The 24,376-nt window shown below is 39.6% G+C and overlaps 1 long non-coding RNA gene across 1 annotated transcript in view; it reads right to left on the minus strand.

The window, feature by feature from the left end:
• Positions 1-397: 397 nt before the first annotated feature.
• LOC116746971 overlaps positions 398-24,376 on the minus strand; it is a 35,624-nt gene continuing 11,645 nt past the window's right edge. The window contains exons 3-4 of the long non-coding RNA XR_004347933.1: positions 14,986-15,188; positions 398-6,008 (exon numbers count right to left, since the gene is read on the minus strand). This is a non-coding gene — a long non-coding RNA (uncharacterized LOC116746971). The remainder of the gene's footprint in view (positions 6,009-14,985; positions 15,189-24,376) is intronic.

Here is a 24,376-nt window from a genome sequence, read left to right on the forward strand (position 1 = left end):
TATGGCTATTTCCATAAGTAGCCTCTCAGAGGGGAATATGCAGCACTCCTTAGAAAAGGAGTACAGAGCAACCAACCCCACAGATGTCCCACTGCAGATGTTATTTATTTATTTTATATTTTCTTTTTGGCTGTGTTGGGTCTTCGTTGCTGCGCACCGGATTTCTCTAGTTGCGGCGAGCAGGGGCTACTCTTCGTCATTGTGGTGCGCGGACTTCTCATTGCGGTGGCTTCTCTTGTTGCGGAGCACGAGCTCTAGGTGCATGGGCTTCAGTATTTGTGGCTCGCGGGCTGTAGAGCGCAGGTTCAGTAGTTGTGACGCACGGGCTTAGTTGCTCTGCAGCACGTGGGATCTTCCCAGACCAGGGCTTGAACCCGTGTCCCCTGCATTGGCAGGCTATTCTTAACCACTGCACCACCAGGGAAGTCCCAGATGTTATTTAAAGAGAAAAAAAATGATCTCATCACTTAGCCCACTTACCTTAGTTCTAACCTCAGGGAACCCCTGCTAAAACCCAGCCAGCCCAGCATTCAACCACATGTCTACAATTATCTCAGTTGGCAGCATGAGTAAAATTCTTAAAACAGCTTAGCAACCCTGATTTCTATGTGTGTGGTGGTAGTGGGGTTGTAAGTGTGGTATATGCTACACCAAATTTTGGACAGCAGGGATAGAAAGGAAAGTGGTCACAAAATCAGGCCAGGAAACATGCAACAGTTGTATGGTGGTGAGGATCACTGTCCTGAATAATAGATTGTCCACCCCACCTGTTTGTTGTTATTCTCCGTTAGTTCTATTCTGAAATGGTCTCAGGGTAACAGAAATGGTATCAAATGTATCATTAAAATCAAAGACACCTCATCATACACTGACAGATACATAAGACATTATGAATGTCATTATTATTACAAGTAGAAGAATCATAACAAATAACAAAACCTAACAATACGTTATCAGTTCAACCTAGCATTAAGAGTGAAAAGTATCTAGTAAGCATCCTTGGGCTGCTAAACCATACATACTTTTGGATATCTAATTCAGGTAGAAAATGTTGTTGGAAAACTGTCATCAACTTTCAAACAAATTGATTCATGCTATTATTTCATTAGGATAGAGAAACCACTTTTTAAAAAATAGCTTATTTCCCAGACTAGAGATTATACAAAATAAAGTTGTGAGGGGGAGGAGGAAACAATGGAAAGGTGATTTTCTCCCTAAACCTGAAAGACTAGTGAGCTGTTACATGAAAATGCTTAGTATTATATCCACTTGTTCCAACAGAAGTAAAACCCAGGCTAGGAAATTTCAAAAGAGTGGTGATTTTTTATCACTTTCCTTACCTTTCCTCAGCTCCACCTTTATGACTGCTCATCAAATCCAAGTGTTGAAAGGTTTTATATCTTTAGCAGTGCTCTTTTTCCTCTAACAATTTCCTCTTGCTTAAAAATGGCAAACATGTAAAACATGTCATACTGTTAGTGACATGGGATCAGAGGGTTTCTTTAGGATAGGACATCTTCATCTCAGGGTGTCCTCTTCAATAAAGATGTCTCTTTCAATAAAATAGGACTTAAAAGGTAAAATTTCAGTGGGCAACTCTCCTACCCACGCCTAATCTTCTGATCATTCTTCACCTTGTCATGGCCACCCTCCCTCCCACTTCATCCACTTTCTCCAACAAATTCAGTTCTCTTCCATTCGTTCCTCCCTCTGCATCCTATTTCTCTCCATTCTCTTGCCCACCCACTTTCCATCATTTTTTTCACACCACCCCAACTGCTACCATCCTAGCTGGGAAATAGAGCCTCCCTTCAGACCCCAAGGCAGCCCATTCAGCTGGGCCAGCGTAGGAGCCAACCCTGCCATTCCTCAGCCCAAGGAAAATCAACAAGAACCTCTGATACAATTACAGCTGCACCAGGATGCATAGCCATTGAGGGAACAAAGCTATAAACATACTTCACTATCTCTGCAGAAGCACATGCTTCAGAGTGCCCGCAAGCTTTCGAAACTGACTTTACGATGAGGATTTGTATATTTTATAGACATTAAAATCATGCTGGTTGTTTGAATTTACATAACACGTTTTCGGGTATAAATTTGTATCTTGTGCTATTTGGAGATGGGGCCACACAAAGACAGGATGGTGCCATTAGTATTAGTTGACTTTATCTTCAGAAACAGTGGCATTATTCTAGCTGGTTTATCGGTATATGTGATCTTTATGGGATTGCTAGACTGCTTTGTTCTGTTTATATAAGTAACTCATTAGCACACTGCACAGGACACCACATATGGCTTCTGTCTGGCCTCGTCTGTGGAGATGAAAAAACCAAGCCTGGAGAGAAGAAAGATCCTTGTTTTACTCCGAAAAAGGCTCTTCAAAGTGGCCATTTTTTCCTTGACTCCAGTTCCTATTATAACCCACAGTTATTCCCCATGTATTGCTCAGGCTCTTGCATCTCCCTCACCCTGGCCCTAGCAGTTACTGTAAAAATTCCCTGAGGAGATATATATATCTCCCTGAGGAGGTATAGGTATAGATAAAGACATAGATATAGATATATAGATACCGTAAAAAATGGCACAACTAAAACCACCAAATCAATAAATAGTATTTAGCTCTCAAACTGGGAGCTTCCAAATTCAAAGATTGATATGAAGCTCATGGGCATGAAATTAAAGGATAGTTTATAAAGTGAAAATGAGAAAGTTATTAACGTTTACAATGACTCGTTATTACAATGGGGGTTCCAGATGGCAGGAGATTGGTTAAAAGTGATTCTCTTATACCATTTTTAGGAAGATGACTTAAGTTTTATTATGACTGTCAGAGGCATTTATAAGAAATAACCTAAGGGGGCTTCCCTGGTGGCGCAGTGGTTGAGAGTCCACCTGCCGATGCAGGGGACACGGGTTCGTGCCCCGGTCCGGGAAGATCCCACATGCTGCGGAGCGGCTGGGCCCGTGAGCCATGGCCGCTGGGCCTGCGCATCCGGAGCCTGTGCTCCGCAGCAGGAGAAGCCACAACAGTGAGAGGCCCGCATACCGCAAAAGAAAAAAAGAAATAACCTAAGTTTTGCTTATGTTCATGAAATAATCTAAACTTAGTTTTGCTTCCGTGGCTTGCATGGTTTTGTCTGCCCAGGGAAGCCTCAGGTTTGGTCTCCCTTTTGTTATGTTTAGCAATTCCCCCCTTTCTGGTCATTATCTCAGCAAGCTAAGGGTGTGGCCGACTAGTTTAGCATTACTCTTGGTAACCACTGTTGATACAGCCAGGCTAAAGAATCACACGTTCATTGTTTCCAATAGTTGAGTCAACAGGATGGAGGGTCATGTAGTTGCTGTTACCAACAGCTGCATCATCATAGACATGGGAAGTTAGATCACTGAGTTCTTCAGGTTGTCTAATCCTGATGGATGTCATTTGGTGTATGAGAGGCCAGCAAAAGGCATTTAAAACCCTTGGGAGGATACAATGCACTAGAAAGGTTAACACGATGACTATAATCAGAATAGTAGCCAAGAATTTTAAAAATTCTCAAGGGCAGAGAATCCCAGAAGCTAAGATCTAACCAACTAGATAACTCGAATGGGCTGTAATCAAATTCAGGCTTTACCTATATATACACATATTTTATATATATATATATATATATATATATATATATAATATATTTTTTTAACATACGCACAACGTGATGTATTAGCAATCATATATCCTCATGATTACCTAGGACAGGATGAACATGAGGATATTTTAGTTCAGGAGGTGGTACTGCAGGTGTGCCTCCACCTAAGTTAGGCCTCTATACGATGTGAGCAATAAGGTAATTTAATAAGACGCATTTCTATGGAAATAAAAGAAAAACAAGGGTTAACAGTTCGAGCAAATTATAAATTCAGTTTCTGAGTTTGGAGAGCAGCCAATTGAGAACATTTCTAGATTTGAATTCGAAGCATCTTTAGGGAGTGGAATAAGGATGGCAGTTTCAATCTGTGGATTTTCCTGGTTTGCAGCTTAACTGTCTTTGATGTCATCAAGTATTCTACTGAACTTTCTTGAGCAGCCTTTACAGCAACAAGCATGAAGGTTGTCCGTACATGATCTATTGTGGTGATTTCTCTGAAGTTTACAAGTAGATAACGAAACCTCAAAGACAATTAACAGGACTAGAATTTGATAATGAATACACCATACTTTTCTATACTTACCTGGTAGGAGAGATACCATGATAACCATAGTTTTCTAGTGAAACAATTTTTTCCATAGTCATCCCACTTTTGTCAAAATACTTATAGTGAAACTAATTTGTTTATAAGTCATCTTATTAAACTTGGATAGATTATTTACATAAATGTAGTAAGAATAGTAATTCTATGCAGATTCTCAAATATGAGATTTTGGTCAAAGCCTTGGTAATATCCAAGGGGCTTTACTGGCTCCATAAAGTCAACTTTAGTTCTTTAAAATTGCCTGGTAATAAAGAATTTCAGATTAGACCTTTAAAGTCTCTTTAGGCTAAGAAGCCAAGCTAAGGACTTGTTTACTTGTGTCCTGCTACAAGAAGAACAAATTCTTATTGAGTTTATATAAAAACATATATTGTCATGAAAAGAAGAGTATTTAATAAGAGTTCCTGAATTCTGGAGGGATTAGGTAGGGAGAAAAAGATAAATGTTTCAAATTTTGTTTACAAAAGTATACTTTCTCAAATTGCTGTCAAGTTATAAATATTAATAGCTTAAAAGAGAGGAGCAAAAGGAGTCCTTTAAATCTGGAAAACAAAACATTAAACAACCAGCAATATTTAAAATGAAGTCATAAAAGTTATAATCATCTTCATCAGTTCATTCAGTCTCCTGTAATTAATTTTTGTTTTGCTTCATCTTGGGTTAGTAGCTTTATGAATCAATCACTTTTCCAGTAGAGTCTTAGAAATTCTTACCCAGTTCAGTGTCATGATCTTAAAGTTATCAGAAACTTGTATTCTAGAGTACTTGTTAATATATTTTCCATAAATCTCTTTGAAGATGAAGCATTTTGCCTGTAGATGATTACAAGTGCTTTCAGAGAGGAATCAAGAGTAAAACAATAACTGTGACAAAAGACTTAAAAACATCCATGGTTAAAGATCTAGTCAGAATTCACCAAAAAATGATGCCCAAATTATTATTTTGTGACATACAATATTATAAAATAATCACTGGAATTTTGACTGATAACATTATACAAGGACATATCAGGTTTTTAGGAATTTCATATAATTTCTAGAACACACATTAATAATATATACTATGTAAATATAATCTAAGAAGGTCAAACATTACTTTTTATTTGACAATGTTTGCCATGCAATTTAATATCAAATAAGCCTCAATAAACTGAGATTTCTCTTTTATAAGGAGAAAGAGCAAATTTTTTCAGAACTTCCAGGGGCCCTCTGGAAAATTCCAAAGTTAGTTTGAGGTCAAAAAGACTTCATTCAGAATTTGATTTGGGGAAGTTTGTTAAAAATGTCAAAAGATTTGAAACCCTTGATCAATTAGGAGTGTAAGTTATCTGTTCACCAAAGTGATAACTGAAAGATTTCAAAGGCAAATATAGGAAGTTATATAGTTGTAAAAAACCTTAGCTCTTAAAATTGAAAAAACTCAGTTTTCCTAATTAAAGATCTGATAAAGACAATGTGGAACACAGGAAATATTTCCCATGACACGGAATCCTTGTTTCCTAGGCAGATTACATTAAAGGTAAAGAAAAACCTTTTATAATATTTTATTAAGAACAGACCAATAATCTAAGAAATTTTGTGATTTTAACAGAGAGAAAATTAAACTCTAGTTTTGTATCAGTACATTACTGGGCTCATTTTAAAAATCCTTGTAAATAAATCTATTCAATTTTAGCCAGCTGTGACCTCACAACATAAAATTTCTCTTCCACAAACCTTTTGCATCTTTCTATATTCATTAAGGTTTTGCCTTCTTCTTTTTCCTTTCATCTTCTGAAAAAAAAAAGTCATTTTATTTTACACATTACTCTCTTTCTCCTTAACAAAAACACATCCTATATTCCTTGCATACTCCTCATATGAAAATACATTTTATTGTAAATCAACTACAATTTTTTAAAATTACAAGTTCAAACCTCATAATAAGGATCACTTTGATGTTCCATATCCCTAGAATCAGCAATATTTCACTATTATATTGATTTCTTCCAATCAATGTGAGGGAGAGCAATGTCAGTTTTCATTTCTTTGAATCAAAGTACAAAACTGCAGGGCAGAATAGTCTAACAAATAATGTTCATGTGCTGTTGGTTGTCAAAGAGAAGAGTTAGAGGGAAAGAGAAAACCAGACATCAGCTCCTCTCCCTAAAATACACTAAACAACCAGCTCAGGTGGTTTTGTGTCCTATTCACTTGTGCAGTAACTATTGCTCGTATCCATGCCATGTAAACTCAGTCTATTATTTTCAGGATGTAGAACATACCTCTACATCCTTAGCAAGGAAACGGAAGAGCCAGTCTCATAATGAATGAGTGCTTTGGCACTTGTTAGGGGTTTGTATCCTCGGGTTTAGACCAATGAGTTTATTAATTTCCTAATGCTAGATATTCAGGGGCTTTATGGAGAATGAATAGAAGTTCTGTTAACAGAATTAAAGGCTATGTAGCTGTGACAACATTAAGAATGTCTCAGTTCTACTCTGTTTTTGGAATCTGAAGGGAGAAGGAAGTATGTAGAAAAAATATGCAAACACTTACTGAAAACTGTTCGTTCCTTTTTTATTCAAATATTTTATGGAGTTGTTTTTTATGAAGAAATGAAATAAATCTCTACTGATATTTTTTTAAATCCAATTTTCTTCCCTTTCTTTGTATACAAAGTTGTTTTCCTTCACTGTTTATTGTTTCTAGTAGCTCTATTTTTACATATGAAAATTACAAAGCAGGCAGCAGTGAACTATCTATCATATATTAGCACCCTATAGTAAATTAGCAAATTTATAAATACATAATTGTAAAAACTTATATTTTTCAGAAACACGTTTTTCATAGTACAATATTTAATGTGGTTTTAATGTGGCAAAAGACATATTTATTAATAGACCCAAATATCTTTGTCTCTGTAAAAATTAAGAAAAATAAATAAATTTAAATTTATGTTTAGTGATCAATGTCTCAGTAAATTATCTTATTTGGAAATGATCTAGAGAATAAATGTTCATTATTTAGTTTAGCTTAGTATAAACTTTTATTTTATTTACATTTATTTAAATTACTTGTTTTTAACAATTATGCTTAGATTAGCCATCAAACAGCTAGCCATCATCTTAAGTTATTGTTTTTTGTTTTTTGTTTGTTTGTTTGTTTTTGTTTTGCGGTATGCGGGTCTCTCACTGTTGTAGCCTCTCCCGTTGCAGAGCACAGGCTCCGTATGTGCAGGCTCAGCGGCCATGGCTCACGGGCCCAGCCGCTCTGGCATGTGGGATCTTCCCCGACCAGGGCACGAACCCGTGTCCCCTGCATCGGCAGGCGGACTCTCAACCACTGCGCCACCAGGGAAGCCCTTAAGTTATTTTGTAACATAAAGATAGCATGAGCCTATTTGACAAATAAACCAAGGTAGAAAAAGTTATATGTTTGCATTACATTTAGTATTGACAATTCCAAAGACAAGGCTGTTTTTATTAAACCAACAAACTTAAACTGACTTTTATTTAACAAAGATTATCCTGATCATGTGAACTTGAAAACAGTTGGATTAGAGTTTCCATTTCTGAGAGTTTTAGGAATATTTAATTTATACAGGCACTTATTTCTCTTTAAGCTAACTAAGTAGAATTCTTTTTAAAATATCAGGGGCAGAGTCAAGATGGCAGTGTGGGAAGATGTAGAGTTAGCGTCTCCCCACAACTAGGGCGCCTGCCGGCCGCTGGTGGGGAGTCCCGCAAGGAGACAGGAGGAACCCCAAAGTGAACCAGTAGGACGTAGGGGTACTGAGCAGGGAGGAGAAGTGGAAGCCAGACAGAATCAGTGCCCCTGAGGCCAGGGAGATCAGGAGAAGCAGGCAGTAGGGGCCCTCCCAGACCGGAGAAGCAGGACAGGAGGGCGTTTACACCACCCACTCGAGCCCAGGAAGCCTGCTGGGCTCCTAGGTGAGGTCCCCTGCCCTCTGAGACCAGGGGTTGGTGGGACACACCTGGGCCCCTTCTGTTCCTTGATCCTAAGCCCCAATCTCCACAGCCCCCAAGGCCTTTTCCAGCCCTGTGGGTCCTGAGCATTGGCCCTGCCCACCACCCAAACCTCACCCTTGCTTAGGCCCTGCCCTCCACAGCCAAGGCCTTCCCCCACCTTTTCTTCCCCCTCCTCCTCTTTTTTACTATTGTGGTACTGTAGTTCTTTCCGGTTGTTGATTCATCTATATTTTTATTTTTATATTCTTCATAACATATCTGTTAGTTTCCTAGTCTAATTTTATATTTCACTTTGTTATTGGGGGTTTTTTTGTTTTTTGCTTTTTCTGCCGCTCCAGGTGGCTTGCGGGATCTTGGTTCATGAGCCCAGAATTGGGCCTAAGCTCCTGCGGTGGGAGCTCCGAGTCCAAACCACTGGACTAACAGAGAACCTCAGACCCCAGGGAATATTCTTTGGAGTGAGGTCTCACAGAGTTCCTCATCTCAGCACCAAGACCCATCTCTACCCAAGAGCCTACAAACCCCAGAGTTGGAAACCTCAGGCCAAACAACCCGTAAGACAGGAACACAATCCCACTCATAAAAAAAAAAAAAAAAGAGAGACACGGCAAAAAAAAATATCACAGATGAAGGAGCAAGGTAAAAACCTACAAGACCAAATAAATGAAGAGGAAATAGGCAATCTACCTGAAAAAGAATTCAGAGTAATGATAGTAAAGATAATCCAGAATCTCAGAAATAGAATGGAGGCATGGATTGAGAAAATACAAGAAATGTTTAACACAGATCTAGAAGAACTAAAGAACAAACAAACAGAGATGAACAACATAATGACTGAAATGAAAAATACACTAGAAGGAATCAATAACAGAAAAACTGAGGCAGAAGAACAAATAAGTGAGCTGGAAGACAAAATGGTGGAAATAACTGCCAAGGAGCAAACTAAAGAAAAAAGAATGAAAAGAATTGAAGACAGTTTCAGAGACCTCTGGGACAACAATAAATGTGCGAACATTCGAATTATAGGGGTCCCAAAAGAAGAGGAGAAAAAGAAAGGGCCTGAGAAAATATTTGAAGAGATTATAGCTGAAAACTTCCTTAACATGGGAGAGAAAATAGTCATTCAGGTCTAGGAAGCACAGAGAGTGCCATATAGGATAAACCCTAGGAAAAACACACCAAGACACATATTAATCAAACTAATAAAAATTAAACTCAAAGAAAATATATTAAAAGCAGCAAGGGAAAAACAAAACATAATATACAAAGGAATCCCTATAAGTTATCAGTGGGCTTTTCAGTGGAAACTCTATAGGCCAGAAGGGAGTGGCAGGATATACTTAAAGTGATGAAAGAGAAAAAGCTACAACCAAGATTACTCTAGCCAGCAAGGATCTCATTCAGATTTGACGGAGAAGTCAAAAGCTTTTCAGACAAGCAAAAGCTAAGAGAATTCAGCACCACCAAACCGTCTTTACTGCAAATGCTAAAGAAACTTCTCAAAGGGGGAAACACAAGAGAAGAGAAAGACCCACAAAAACCAACCCAAAACAACTAAGAAAACGGTAATAGGAACATACGTACCGATAATAACCTTGAATGTAAATGGATTAAATGCCCCAATGAAAAGACACAGACTGGCTGAATGGATACAAAAACAAGACCCATATATATGCTGTCTCCAAGAGACCCACTTCAGACCTAGGGACACATACAAACTGAACATGAAGGGATGGAAAAAGATATTCCATGCAAATGGAAATCAAAAGAAACCTGGAGTAGCAATACTCATATCAGATAAAATAGACTTTAAAATAAAGTCTGCTACAAGAGACAAGGAGGGACACTACATAATGATCAAAGGATCAATCCAAGAAGAAGATATAACAATTATAAATGTTTATGCACCCAACATAGGAGCACCTCAATACATAAGGCAAATGCTAACAACCAGGAAAGGAGAAATCAACAGTAACACAGTAATAGTAGGGTACCTTAACACCCCACTTACACCAATGGACAGATCATCCAAACGGAAAATAAATAAGGAAGCACAAGCTTTAAATGATACAATAGACCAGATAGATCTAACTGATATTTATAGAACATTCCACCCAAAAGTGGCAGAATACACTTTCTTCTCAAGCGCACATGGAACATTCTTCAGGATAGATCACATTTTGGGTCACAAATCAAATCTTGGAAAATTTAAGAATATTGAAATCATATCAAGCATCTTTTCTGACCACAACGCTATTAGATTGGAAATCAATTACATGAAAAAAACTGTAAAAAAACACAAATACACGGAGGCTAAACAGTACACTACTAAATAACCAAGAGATCACTGAAGAAATCAAAGAAGAAATTAAAAAATACATAGAAACAAATGACAACGAAAACACAACGACCCAAAACCTATGTGACGCAGCAAAAGCAGTCCTAAGAGGGAAGTTTATAGCAATACAATCTCATCTCAAGAAACAAGAAAAATCTCAAATAAACAATCTAACCCTACACTTAAAACAACTAGAGAAAGAAGAACAAAGAAAACCCAAAGTCAGTAGAAGGAAAGAAATCATAAAGATCAGAGCAGAAATAAATGAAATAGAAACAAATAAAACAATAGCAAAGATCAATAAAACTAAAAGCTGGTTCTTTGATCAGATAAACAAAATTGATAAACCCTTAGCCAGACTCATCAAGAAAAAAAGGGAGAGGATGCAAATCAATAAAATTAGAAATGAAAAGGGAGAAATCACAACTGACACTGCAGAAATACAAAGGATTATAAGATACTACTACAAGCAACTATATGCCAATAAAGTGGACAACCACGAAGAAATGGACAAATTCTTGGAAAGGTACAATTTTCCAAGACTGAACCAGGAAGAATTAGAAAATATAAACAGGCCTATCACAAGTAATGAAATTGAAACCGTAATTAAAAATCTTCCAACAAACAAAAGTCTAGGACGAGATGGCTTCACAGGCAAATTCTATCAAACATTTAGAGAAGAGCTAACACCGATCATTCTCAAAATCTTCCAAAAAATTGCAGAGGGAGCAATTCATTCCATGAAGCCACCATCACCCTGATACCAAAACCAGTAAATGATATCGCAAAACAAGAAAATTATAGACCAATATCACTGATGAACATAGATGCAAAAATCCTCAACAAAATACTAGCAAACAGAATCCAACAGCACATTAAAAGGATCACACACCATGATCAAGTGGGATTTATCCCAGGGATGCAAACATTCTTCAATATACGCAAATCAATGTGATACACCACATTAACAAATTAAGGAATAAAAACCATATGATCAAAAAAAAAAAAACCATATGATCATCTCAATAGATGCAGAAAAGGCTTTTGACAAAATTCAACACCCATTTATGAAAAAAACCCTCCAGAAAATGGGTAGAGGGAACCTACCTCAACATAATAAAGGAAATATATGACAAACCCACAGCAAACGTCATTCTCAATGGTGAAAAACTGAAAGCATTTCCACTAAGATCAGGAACAAGACAAGGATGTCCACACTCACCACTCTTATTCAACATAGTTTTGGAAGTCCTAGCCACAGCAATCAGAGAAGAAAAAGAAATAAAAGGAATGCAAATTGGAAAAGAAGAAGTAAAACTGTCACTGTTTGCCAATGGCATGATATTATACATAGAAAATCCTAACGATGCCACCAGAAAACTACTAGAACTAATCAGTGAATTTGGTAAGGTTGCAGGATACAAAATTATTGCACAGAAATCTCGGGCACTCCTATACACCAACAACGAAAAATCAGAAAGAGAAATTAAGGAAACACTCCCATTAACCATTACAACAAAAAGAATAAAATACCTAGGAATAAACCTGCTCAAGGAGGCAAAAGACTTGTACTAAGAAAACTATAAAACACTGATAAAAGAAGTCAAAGATGACATAAACAGATGGAGAAATATACCATGTTCTTGGATTGGAAGAATCAATATTGTGAAAATGACTATACTACCCAAAGAAATCTACAGATTCAACACAATCCATACCAAACTACCAATGGCATTCTTCACAGAATTAGAATTAAAAAGTTTACAATTTGTATGAAAACACAGAAGACCCCGAATAGCCAAAGCAATCTTGAGAAAGAAAAACGGAGTTGGAGGAATCAGGCTCCCTGACTTCAAACTATACCACAAAGCTACAGTAATCAAGACAGTATGGTGGTACTGGCACAAAAACAGAAATATAGATCAATGGTACAAATAGAATGCCCAGAGATAAACCCACGCACCTATGGTCACCTAATTTATGACAAAGGAGGCAAGAACATACAATGGAGGAAAGACAGCCTCTTCAATAAGTGGTGCTGGGAAAACTGGACAGCTACATGTAAAAGAATGAAATTAGAACACTACCTAACATCATACACAAAAATAAGCTCCAAATGGATTAAAGACTTAAATGTAAGACCAGACACTATAAAACTCTTAGAGGAAAACATAGGAAAAACACTCTTTGACATAAACCACAGCAAGATCTTTTTTGACCCACCTCCTAAAGTAATGGAAATAAAAACAAAAATAAACAAATGGGACTTAATTAACCTTAAAAACTTTTGCATAGCAAAGGAAACCATAGACAAGACAAAAACACAACCCTCACAATGGGAGAAAATATTTGCAAATGAAACAACAGACAAAGGATTAATCTCCAAAATATACAAAGAGCTCATGGAGCTAGCTCAATATCAAAAAAACAAACAATTCAGTTAAAAAATGGGCAGAAGACCTAAACAGACATCTCACCAAGGATGACATACAGATGGCCAAGAGGCACATGAAAAGATGCTCCACATCACTAATTACTAGAGATATGCAAATCAAAACTACAATGAGGCATCAACTCATGCCAGTCAGAATGGCCATTATCAAAATATCTAGAAACAATAAATGCTGGAAAGGGTGTGCTGTAAAGGGAATCCTCCTGCACTGCTGGTAGGATACAACCACTATGGAGAACAGTATGGAGGTTCCTTAAAAAACTAAAAATAGAACTACCATATGACCCAGCAATCCCACTACTGGGCACATACCCTGAGAAAACCATAATTCAAAAAGAGTCATGTACCACAATGTTCATTGTAGCACTATTTACAATAGCCAGGACATGGAGCCAACCTAAATGTCCATCAACAGATGAATGGATAAAGAAGATATGGCACATATATACAATGGAATATTACTCAGCCATAAAAAGAAACGAAATTGAGTTATTTGTAGTGAGGGGATGGACCTGGAGTCTGTCACACAGAGTGAAGTAAGTCAGAAAGAGAAAAACAAATACCATATGCTAACACATATATATGGAATCTAAAAACAAAAATGGTACTGATGAACCTAGTTGCAGGGCAGGAATAAAGTGACAGACATAGAAAATGGACTTGACGACATGGGGTGGGAGGGCGAAGCTGGGGCGAAGTGAGAGTAGCATAGACGTATATATACTACTGAATGTAAAATAGTTGGCTGGTGGGAAGCAGCTGCATAGCACAGGGAGATCGGTTCGGTGCTTCGCCGTGACCTAGAGGGGTGGGATAGGGACGGTGGGAGGGAGGCTCAAGAGGGAGGGGATATGGGACACGTGTATGCATATGGCTGATTTGCTTTGTTGTGCAACAGAAACTAACACAGTATTGTGAAGCAATTATACCCCAATAAAGATCTATTAAAAAAATATATAGGGCTTCCCTGGTGGCACAGTGGTTGAGAGTCTGCCTGCCGATGCAGAGGACACGGGTTCGTGCACCGGTCTGGGAAGATCCCACATACCGCGGAGCGGCTGGGCCCGTGAGCCATGGCCACTGAGCCTGCGCGTCGGGAGCCTGTGCTCCACAACAGGAGAGGCCACAACAGTGAGAGGCCCGTGTACCGCAAAAAAAAAAAACCAAAAAAAAATATCATATATACATCGGAATTCCGTGGAGGTCCAGTGGTTACGACTCGGGGCTTTTACTGCCAAGGGCCCGGGTCCAACCCCTGGTTGGGGAACTAAGATCCCACAAGCTGCACGGGGCGGCCAAAAAAAATATCATATATGTATATATATAATATACATACATATATGGATATACATAAACATGTAGACAGAGACAAAGGTCTTATAGTTTTTAATTTTAGCCATATCTCAGGTATAATAATACAAAACTCAAAAGAATCTGGATCCAAATTGTGTTTCTGGCCGACAGACTAATTTAAGGTTACCTGCTCAGATGGCCAAAGTTTTTTAATGAAGATTTTGTGCGTGTGTGTGTGTGTGTGTGTGTGCGCACACACGCACACACGCACTGTAAGGATTCTTTTAGAAAAGTTATTTTTAGAGTCATTTTTTCTCTTAGAAACTTCTGCATACCAATCAAAGAGTATCTTCCATCGTCTCTGAGAGGTTTGCAATCCTCTTTTCAAGGGCACCCCGTAAAGTGGACTATCTTATCTAAGTTAAAATTTCCCCGAAGTGGCCACTACAATTCCAAATTATCCTTTGTAAAGTTCATCCATTTTGCCAGAAAGGCACAAGATCCTGGTCCATAGTAGGTATACATACAAGAAGCAAGAGTTTTTAAGGGAGGAGGAGAATGAGATTTAGATGAGGTGGAACCTATCTCTTCCTCTAGATTCCCTGAAACAATCTGTGAGGAGCTCAGTAATCCTACCATTGCCTAAATCCCAGGGAATCACAAGTTTCTCCCCTTTCAGACAGAAGGGTGACTTACCAAGAAGCTTCAACAAGCAGAATACAGGTATGCACAATAAATTCCGAGAGCTCAACATGCAAAGAGAGCAACATTCAGGCTGACTGCAAGGTTGGCAAGAAAGTGGTGAGCTCAATGGGCCCAGTGGGTACCAGCACATGGCTGCTCGCTGGCCTCAGAGCTGTTGAGGGTCTTCTCTGGATACCACTTCTGATGTCAGAAAACTGTCAAAAATCCAGAAATAACATAATCAAAACCACCAAATCAATAAATATTATTTAGTAAGAGTTTGTTGTGTATATAAAAACAGGAACTGGGAGCTTCCAGAATCAAAGATGGATATGAAGGTCACAGGCATTAAATTACAGCAAGGCTTATAAAGTGAAAATGAGAGGAAAAAAAAGTGAAAATGAGAAAGTTATTAACGTTTACAACGACTGGTTATTACAATGGGGGGTTCCAGATGGCAGGGGATTGGTTAAAAGTGATTACCTAATACCATTTTAAAGACCATGACTTAAGGTTTTTTTTTTATGATTGTCAGAGGTATTTACAAGAAATAACCTAGGTTAAGTTTCATTTATGTTCATGAAATAAGCTAGATTTAGTTGAGCTTACTGGCTTAAATGGTTTTGTCTGCTCAGGGAATTCTCAAGTCCAGTCTCCATTTTGTATTTAATTTTAACCACACACACACACACACACACACACACACACACACACACACACACACACACACTGAGAGCAATCTGCTTTAATGTACTAGAATAAATGTCTCAGGCCAAGCCTGCCAGAGTTTGGTTTTGCTATTAAAGGGCACATTCAGGGCCCCTCAACGTACTGAAATCTAGTGTTGGGAAACTACAGAAACAGTGTCACTCGCAGGAAGCCCAAATTGAATAATTTAGTGATTGGAGCTGCTCCAATTCTAACTGAAGTCTGTGCCTTCCTGTATGGGACTATAAGCGTTGAGAAACACTCTGGGTGAGAGAGTGGGTGGGACGGAATCAGAGAGGGGTTCACTACTGAGGAGGCGTATGCGGGAGACTCAGAAGTCTGTTCAATCATTCCCGGACCGAGAGCCCCATGGAAATCAAGCTGCTTTGAGCACTTCCTCGTCATGCCCGCAGTGAACCTGCAGATTCTCTGCCTTCCAGCCCTGCCAGCCCACACCGCTGAGAACTATCGTCAGCCCATCCGGTCCCCGCCAGTTCTCGCAATTTCCCTCCCTAATGCTGACGCCACCATCAACAGGTCTCCGCCCCACGTGCCTCCCCACTTCATCCTTTGTCACTATAGAAACACACAGAGATTCAATGACGTTTGAGGCACTAAGAATACAGATATGAAAAAAAGCACAGTCTTGCACCAGAAGAGGCACACAGCCTACGAGAGCGAGAACACGGAAGTAAATCAATATAATATGACATTAACTGAGGAATACGCAAAATACTCCTGATACAGCAAGAGTGAATTATTCCTGAACAATGTGATTTGGACAGTATTTTCCTCACCCACTATATTAGCTTCCTATTGCTGCTGTAACAAACTACCACAAACTTAGTGGGTTAAAACAACACAGATTGATTATCTTACAGTTCTGGATGTCAGATGTCTAACACACGACTCAGTGGGCTACAATCAAGGTGTGTTGGCAGGGCTGTTTTCTTTCCTGGAGGCTCTTGGAGAGAAATCATTTTAGAATCCCCTGAAAACAAGTTCTGGGGATAGCTTTTACTTGGCCAAGAGGCTCTTACAGTCTCAGATAAAGTCAAGATAATGAACAGGAGGAATTTTTCTGATGAATTCTATCTTAAATTCTTAAAAAATCATCAATAGAGGGCTTCCCTGGTGGCGCAGTGGTTAAGAATCCGCCTGCCAATGCAGGAGACACGGGTTTGAGCCCTGGTCCAGGAAGATCCCACATGCCGCGAAGCAACTAAGCCCGTGCGCCACAACTACTGAGCCCGCGTGCCACAACTACTGAAGCCCACGCGCCTAGAGCCTGTGCTCTGCAGCGAGAGGCCACCGCAATGAGAAGCCCGCGCACCACAACGAAGTGTAGCCCCCACTCACCGCAATTAGAGAAAGCCCGCGCACAGCAACGAAGACCCAACACAGCCAAAAATAAATATAATAAATAAATAAATTTATTTTAAAAACCAATAGAGCCAATATATTAATTTAATCCATTTATTAAGCACCTACTATATGCCAGGTGCTTTGCTGGGTGCTAAGGCTACAAAGATCAAACAGAGAGAGTTCCTGACCTCCAGGAATCCACCACCCAGAGAGGAAAAAACAGAAATGTGGTCAAATGCACTGTGATAACTGCTCCAGTGAATAATGTGCCATAAGATCTCAGAGGAAGCAATATAAATAATGCATTCTGCTGGTATGCAGTGTTGGAGGAGTCTTGGTGAGGAGACAGGATAGTGGCCTGTAGAGCCACAAGAGAAGGTGACATTTGAGAGTTCTTCCCTTAGAGAAAAAGAGACTAAATAACCTAAATTGAATTTTCCAGTTTCATAAATACACTTTTTATAAATAGGCTAAGAACGCTTCCCAAATAATTAAATGGAAACGTGTTTGTTCATTCTTCTGTCTCACATTATCACACATACATGGCTAATTAAAATATGTCATTTTAGGGACTTCCTGGTGGTGCAGTGGTAAAGAATCCGCCTTCCAATGCAGGGGACGTGGACCCGATCCCTGGTCAGGGAACTAAGATCTCACATGCCGCGGGGCAACGAAGCCCACGCGCCACAACTACTGAGCTCGCGCACCTCAACGAGAGAGCCCGTGTGCCACAAACTACAGAGCCCACTCGCCCTGGAGCCCGTGCACCACAACTAGAGAGAGAAAACCTGCATGCCGCAACTAGAGAGAAGCCCACGCGCCACAACGAAGAGCCCACACGCCACAACTAAGACCCAACGCAGCCAAAAATAAAATCAAATAATAAAATAATACTAATAAATAAATCGTTTAAAAAAAAATAAAATGTCATTTTAATTAAAGGCATCCATGGAAGGTGGTCAGGTATCAATGTACCGATGGCCCAGCTGCTCATTTCCTGGCAAGCAATTTCCCTGAGTAACCTACCAATATCACCATCATCCCCAACCCAGGTGAAACTTATGCTGGAGGCAACCAGGGCTATGTGTCCTCAGAGGAAATGAGTTGCATAAGCAAGACATCCTTTCGCTGTATTCTCAGAGGACTTAGCTCCACGCCCAGGGAGAAGTAATGTGACTCTCTCAGGATGGTTCAGAGCCAAGCCCCAGATTCCTGAGGGAGATTCATTGCTTGCTAACATGAACTTTGGCCCTGGGTAGACAAATCTCCAAACCATCCCCTTCATATGTCATGTTTGTTCAAGTCAAGACACACGTATCAAATGCCTACTCTATGAGAGAAACTGCTTTGATGCTGGAGCCACGAAACTGAAAACGACAGTCTCTGCCACACAGGGGCTCATGTCTGGCTTCCTGACTCATTTCCCAGATGAGGAAGCTAAGGCTCTGAACTTTCTGGTTTCTTTCTCTGGTCTGTTCATGTCGTACTCTCTTCATGGAGTACTTTCCTCCCTTCCTGGATTCGCAGAGCCCAACTGAAGTCCAACTTCTTCTAAGAGGATTTCCTGACTCCTGTAATCATTAACTTTCACTTTCTCTACATTTCTATTTCACTAAGTCTGTATCTGACAACTTATCACTTAATTATACTTTGCTTTGTATTATTTCTTTAATTATTTAAAGTGTCCATCACGGAACTCCAATGATATTGTAAGCTTCTTGAAGGCAGGAGTCATCATTTAAATTTCGAGTCTGAGCACAAAGTTAATTCTCAATATTTAGTTAAGATTTAACTGATTGGATGATGGAAACCAGCTCTCAAGCAGTAATGGAAGGACAGGAATGGTAAGCAATGCTCCCGCCTTCAACGGCTGGTTTAGTCCTAACCCAGGCTTCAAAAACCAGCTGCATTGCATTTAAAGAACCTTCCACAAGAGCATAACATAAAAACAAAAGGGTCCACATTACAGATCATATTCACAATCCATCCAATTAAAGATTGAGTCCATCAGAGTAAAAACAAAAAAAGGATGATTTATTATATGGGAGAACCATGTAAATGTCAACCTCAAAAGCTAGCCTCCCAGCATCCTAAATTTAATTTAACCAATCTATTATCCATGCATTAATCTAAACCCTTTGAGATGTTTTTAAATTAAAAATAACTTTTTTTCTTATTGCCATAAAGGACTGTTTTTTCCCTCCCTCTCTCATCCCTATTCTTGGGGTCTGGCATCTTCTAGGAAAGCTTGATTAACAGAAGTAGGCATTTAGTAAGGAAAGAGACAGCAACTCTTTGTAACATTACAACGCCTGAAAGCACATGAATGTTGGCAGTGGGAAAGGTCTGATTTTTTGTAACCATGGTAAGGGCCTCTTTCTTTTCTCCCCCCTCCTACTTACTTGCAGGATTCAAGCCCAAGGAAATCCTCAATCCTTTTCTAACCCCTGGCCTGTCTCATCCAGAAGGAACTGGATGACTGACACCCAGCTGAAGGCTATGGAGTGGAAGAAGGCTGAAGAGCTGCGTTTCCCCTGTGGGCTGTAAAAAGGCAAGTCCACTACTTTCTTCTGGTCTGTGTTGCTCTGTGTCTATATTCTTTTCTCCTGTTACAGTAGAGTTTTTCCCCTGGTACTTCGGCAGAACTTTTTCCCTAGTACACTAGGTTCTGGGAAAGGAAAGGGAAAGGGATAGGGATAGGGATAGGAAAAGGAAAGGAAAGGAGAAGCAAAAGCAAAAGCCCCATCAGGAGCAGGTTATCTGCCACTTGCCTATGTGGAGCAAAAGCTTTTCACATCCTTTATACCCCTCTTCCATCCTATAGTCAGCCAGAACCTGGCACACTGTAGGAAGGCATCTGACAGTGATCTCTTTCACTGCAGAGAAGATATCATTGAAGAATTCCAAAGAACTCATAAGGGAGAAGAGGATTCCCATTGGTAGAACCAGAAAAGCTTATCCAGAGTCTTGAAGGTTCTGTCTTTATTTACTGGCTCCTAAACTTGGCACAGTGCCTGATACCCTGTAATTATATAATGATATGGATTGATGAAATGGCTAAATAGCAGTATGATAGCTACCATGTATTGAGTACTTACCTCAGTGCCTAACACGTTGAAAATCTATAATAAATATTTGTTGAACAAAGAGGGAATAGCAGTAAGGATAATATTATTTGTTGAGAACTTATTGCTCAATTATCTTGTTTAATCCTCACAACAACCATAGGAGATCGGTATTCCCATTATTCCCATTTTACAGATAAGGAAAAATCAGGGTTTACAGGCATTAAGTAACTTTCCCAAAAATCAAAATGGCTAGCAAGAACTTCCCAAATAGCTATTACCAGACGCACAGTGAATGGTGTCCTTCACCAGAGGACATAGTCTTATACCCCAGACTTGCCCTGAAAAACTGATGATGCGGGTAGATCTGGGGAAGTAGACTCATGATCCCAGCCATGTATAACAGCAATCGCTGCTGGAATCAGGGGATTCTGCACGGTCAGAGGAACCAAACTGGGAAATGAGAAGGCATCTCGAAAACTAGGTGATCACAAGGCCTCAAATCATAATCCTCAAGTTCCCCTCTCATGTACATATTCAGCATTTTCTAAGCCTTCAGCCAATATTTCTCCCTTTCTGGTTTGTTTCCCCATGTGGACAAATGTATTCTACATCTAATTTTTACTTTACTAAATTATAAAGTAATGACACATGGTTCTAACTTAATGGATGTGTTAGCATCAAATGGCTCCCCAACATACTGTAAACAAAATGTTTTGAAATTCGTCATTTCAGAATCCTATATCTGAATGTTAATTTTCCTAATCCAGGACTCTTTTCTATCTCAAGCCAGTAAATAAGGAAACTCTATTTCTACTTCTTTCCTTTCCACTGTGTTTTAGCAAAAATAGATTCAGAACTTATTACTATTTAATTTGATCCTTTCAGGTGGATCTGAGTCTGTCTCATTTATTGGCTAGATCCTTACATACATATCATTCTCATCCACCCCTTGGTCCTGTCCACCATGGAAACAGTAAGTGATAAGGGGACAGAAACAAGCATGAAATTCAAAACCAGATGCAACCTGGTACCAGGGCTACAGGGCCCTTATTTTCTGTAACTGGGGTGGACCATTCCTACTTGCCTGTTCTCGGTATAATACAGTAACGTTAAAGTCAAGATTGGGAGAAAAGACATACCAGGTAAATACTTACCAAAAAAAGCTGTATTAGCTGTATTTATTTCATAAAAAATGTACTTTAAATAAAAAACCACTATAAAAATAAAGAGGCACAAACGTGAGAATAGAAAAAATTCACCATGAAAGTATAAAAATTCTGAACTTGCTTGAATTGGCAATTCAATAGAAGAAAAAATATATGGCCAATAAACATATGGAAAGATCAATATCACATTAATAAAATTCAAACCACAGTAAGATACCATTTTATACCCATCAGATAAGCAAAAACCATGAAGTGAAATTACCAACTGTTGGTGAGGATGGAGAGCGCTAAGAACTCTCATTCACTGCTGGTAGAAGTTGTGAATGGCAGAATCACTTTGGAGAACAATTTGGCTCTATTTCATAAAGTTGAATCCAAATATTATATGCTTTGACCCAGCATTCCAGTCCTTGGCAAGTACCCTATAAATTACTGCTCCTGTACTCAAGGACATATACAAGAATGTTCATAATAGCATTGTTTGAAATGGCAGGGAGGGAAAAAAGGAAACAATCTAAATGTCCATGAATAGGAAATTTTTTTAACCTTGAATCCTCTGAGGATGATTTTTTTTTTTTTTTTGTCTGTGTTGGGTCTTCGTAGTTGCACATGGGCTTCTCACTGCAGTGGCTTCTCTTGTTACAGAGCATGGGCTTTAAGCGCACAGGCTTCAGTGATTATGGCACATGGGCTCAGTAGTTGTGGCTCGTGGGCTCTAGAACACAGGCTCAGTAGTTGTGGCGCACAGGCTTAGTTGCTCCGCAGCATGTGGGATCTTCCCGGACCAGGGCTTGAACCGGTATCCCCTGCATTGGCAGGCGGATTCTCAACCACTGCGCCACTAGGGGGGGAAGCCCCTGAGGATGAATCTGAATCCAATTCATTCATAATACATTGCACAAATCATGGTTTCAAGGTCAGGACTTTTTTTTTTGATAGATTTCAATGTTTATAATTTAATATTTCCTTCTTGTATCCCTTTCACACATATGAATAAGCCTAAACATTCCAAATAGGGAAAACATTCACTATTGGATTATTAACTGGAGAAAGCTGTGTAGCTCTCTGTCTTCCACAATGGCTCACAGCGTTGAAATGCCTTGTTGAATTTACCATGGTTCAGGTACTAGCCCTGAGATGTGCAAGTCAGAAACTTGAGTTGTCACTTCACTAAAGGTGAATCTATGTCCTTAGGAAGACTCACATCAACCAAGAGACTGATACATGAAATAAGAATATCAATTTCTTAATTCATAATTAGATGTGAGACTGCTTGGGGGGCATGAGAAACCCGGTCGTAATCAGAAAATTTACTGATAAGCAAGGAATCAGTTGCATTCAGCTAAGACACATTCACTAGAATGTAAGCGCCATGAGGACATTTTTGTCTGATTTTTCCACTGCTAAAATTCCAGCGTCTATAACAACACCTGATTCAATAAAAATCTATTAAATGAATGAATAAGGAGAAACTTAATTATCCATCTCCACAATATGCAAAGACTGATCTCAAGATTCAGCTACTGGAGTTCTTGCATCAGGGTATTCTAGTTCCACTACAGTGCCAGAGCAGGAGGCGCCAATTTTGGCGTCTGAGATTCTTATCCTATGCTTCCAGGACTGATCCTAGTAGATACATTTAGTTGCCCAGACTACAGCTATTCCCTTCTAATACCTTGCTAACAGCATCCCAATTTTGTTCAGGGCAGCAACGTGCTCAACCTCAAAGAACGAATCACAATTCATCTTGGCCAAACATAGCATCTCTGTTCCCCTGTGCCAAATACTCACTGTCCCAGCCTCCCTTGCAGCCATGGGTAGCCGTATTACCCAGTACTGTCTGATAAGACATAAAGGGAAGACTTCTGGAGTATTCTAATAAAGATGTTGCTTTCCAGATAAACAGACAGAGCCTCAGCCAGAGAAAGATTTTAGCTCCTGACCTTCCCTCCCTGTTTAGGATGCAGATGTGAGGAAATGATGCTTGGAGCTACTGCAGCCCTTTTATGTTCAAGCGATGAGTTGAGAATAATTGGCAGAGTGGAAGAGTTTTAAAAGCCCAGTTCCTCTGTAACATGGTTAATTGCTGAAGTAGCCCGGAAACTGGCTACCTCCAGTCTTCTAATTGAGTTTTTTAAGTTTTCATGGCTTAAGCTACTGTAAGTAGGTTATTCTGTTAGCTGTAGTCAAAAGCATTCCTAACTGATACAATGATTAAGGTTGTTATAAGATATACCTTTTCTCTTTAGGTATGTTAATACAGTCAGTCAGTTTATAGTCAAATATTAACTGGCCTAGGATACAATTTGAATATCTCTGCTCGATTTTAAATTTCACTTTCAGAGCCTATCCTAATCTCACTTGATTTCTAATGCCACTACCCAATGTGACAGCACTGAGCACCTCAGGTCTCCTTTTCCCAACACTCCTTTGCCTGATCTGTTCCTTCCTTCAAATGTATCCAAGTTGTGCCAGGTTGCTGGCACTTCTGAACCAAAATAATCTCTTTTATCATGATAAACAGAAACTGATTTCAATGCTGAATGAATCAGAATATAGTTGATGTTATCAACAAAAGCTACTGAATTCCATCTGTGGGAATCTGGATATCATGCTTACTTATTCTTTATTTCATTCCTTTTTTTTTTTTTTTTGCGGTACGCAGGCCTCTCACTGCTGTGGCCTCTCCTGTTACGGAGCACAGGCTCCAGACGCGCAGGCTCAGTGGCCATGGCTCACGGGCCCAGCCACTCTGCGGCATGCAGGATCCTCCCAGACCGGGGCACGAACCCGTATCCCCTGCATTGGCAGGCAGACTCTCAACCACTGCGCCACCAGGGAAGCCCTCATTCCATTTTTTTTTTTTTTTTTTTTTTTTTGCTGTGCGCGGGCCTCTCACTGTTGTGGCCTCTCCCATTGTGGAGCACAGGCTCCGGACGCACAAGCCCAGCGGCCATGGCTCACGGGCCCAGCCGCTCCGCGGCATGTGGGATCCTCCCGGACCGGGGCACGAACCTGTGTCCCCTGCATCGGCAGGCGGACTCTCAACCACTGCGCCACCAGGGAAGCCCCCTCATTCCATTTTTGAGAGGTAAA

Source organism: Phocoena sinus, chromosome X (genome assembly GCF_008692025.1).
Source record: "Phocoena sinus isolate mPhoSin1 chromosome X, mPhoSin1.pri, whole genome shotgun sequence".
Taxonomy (NCBI): Eukaryota; Metazoa; Chordata; class Mammalia; order Artiodactyla; family Phocoenidae; genus Phocoena; species Phocoena sinus.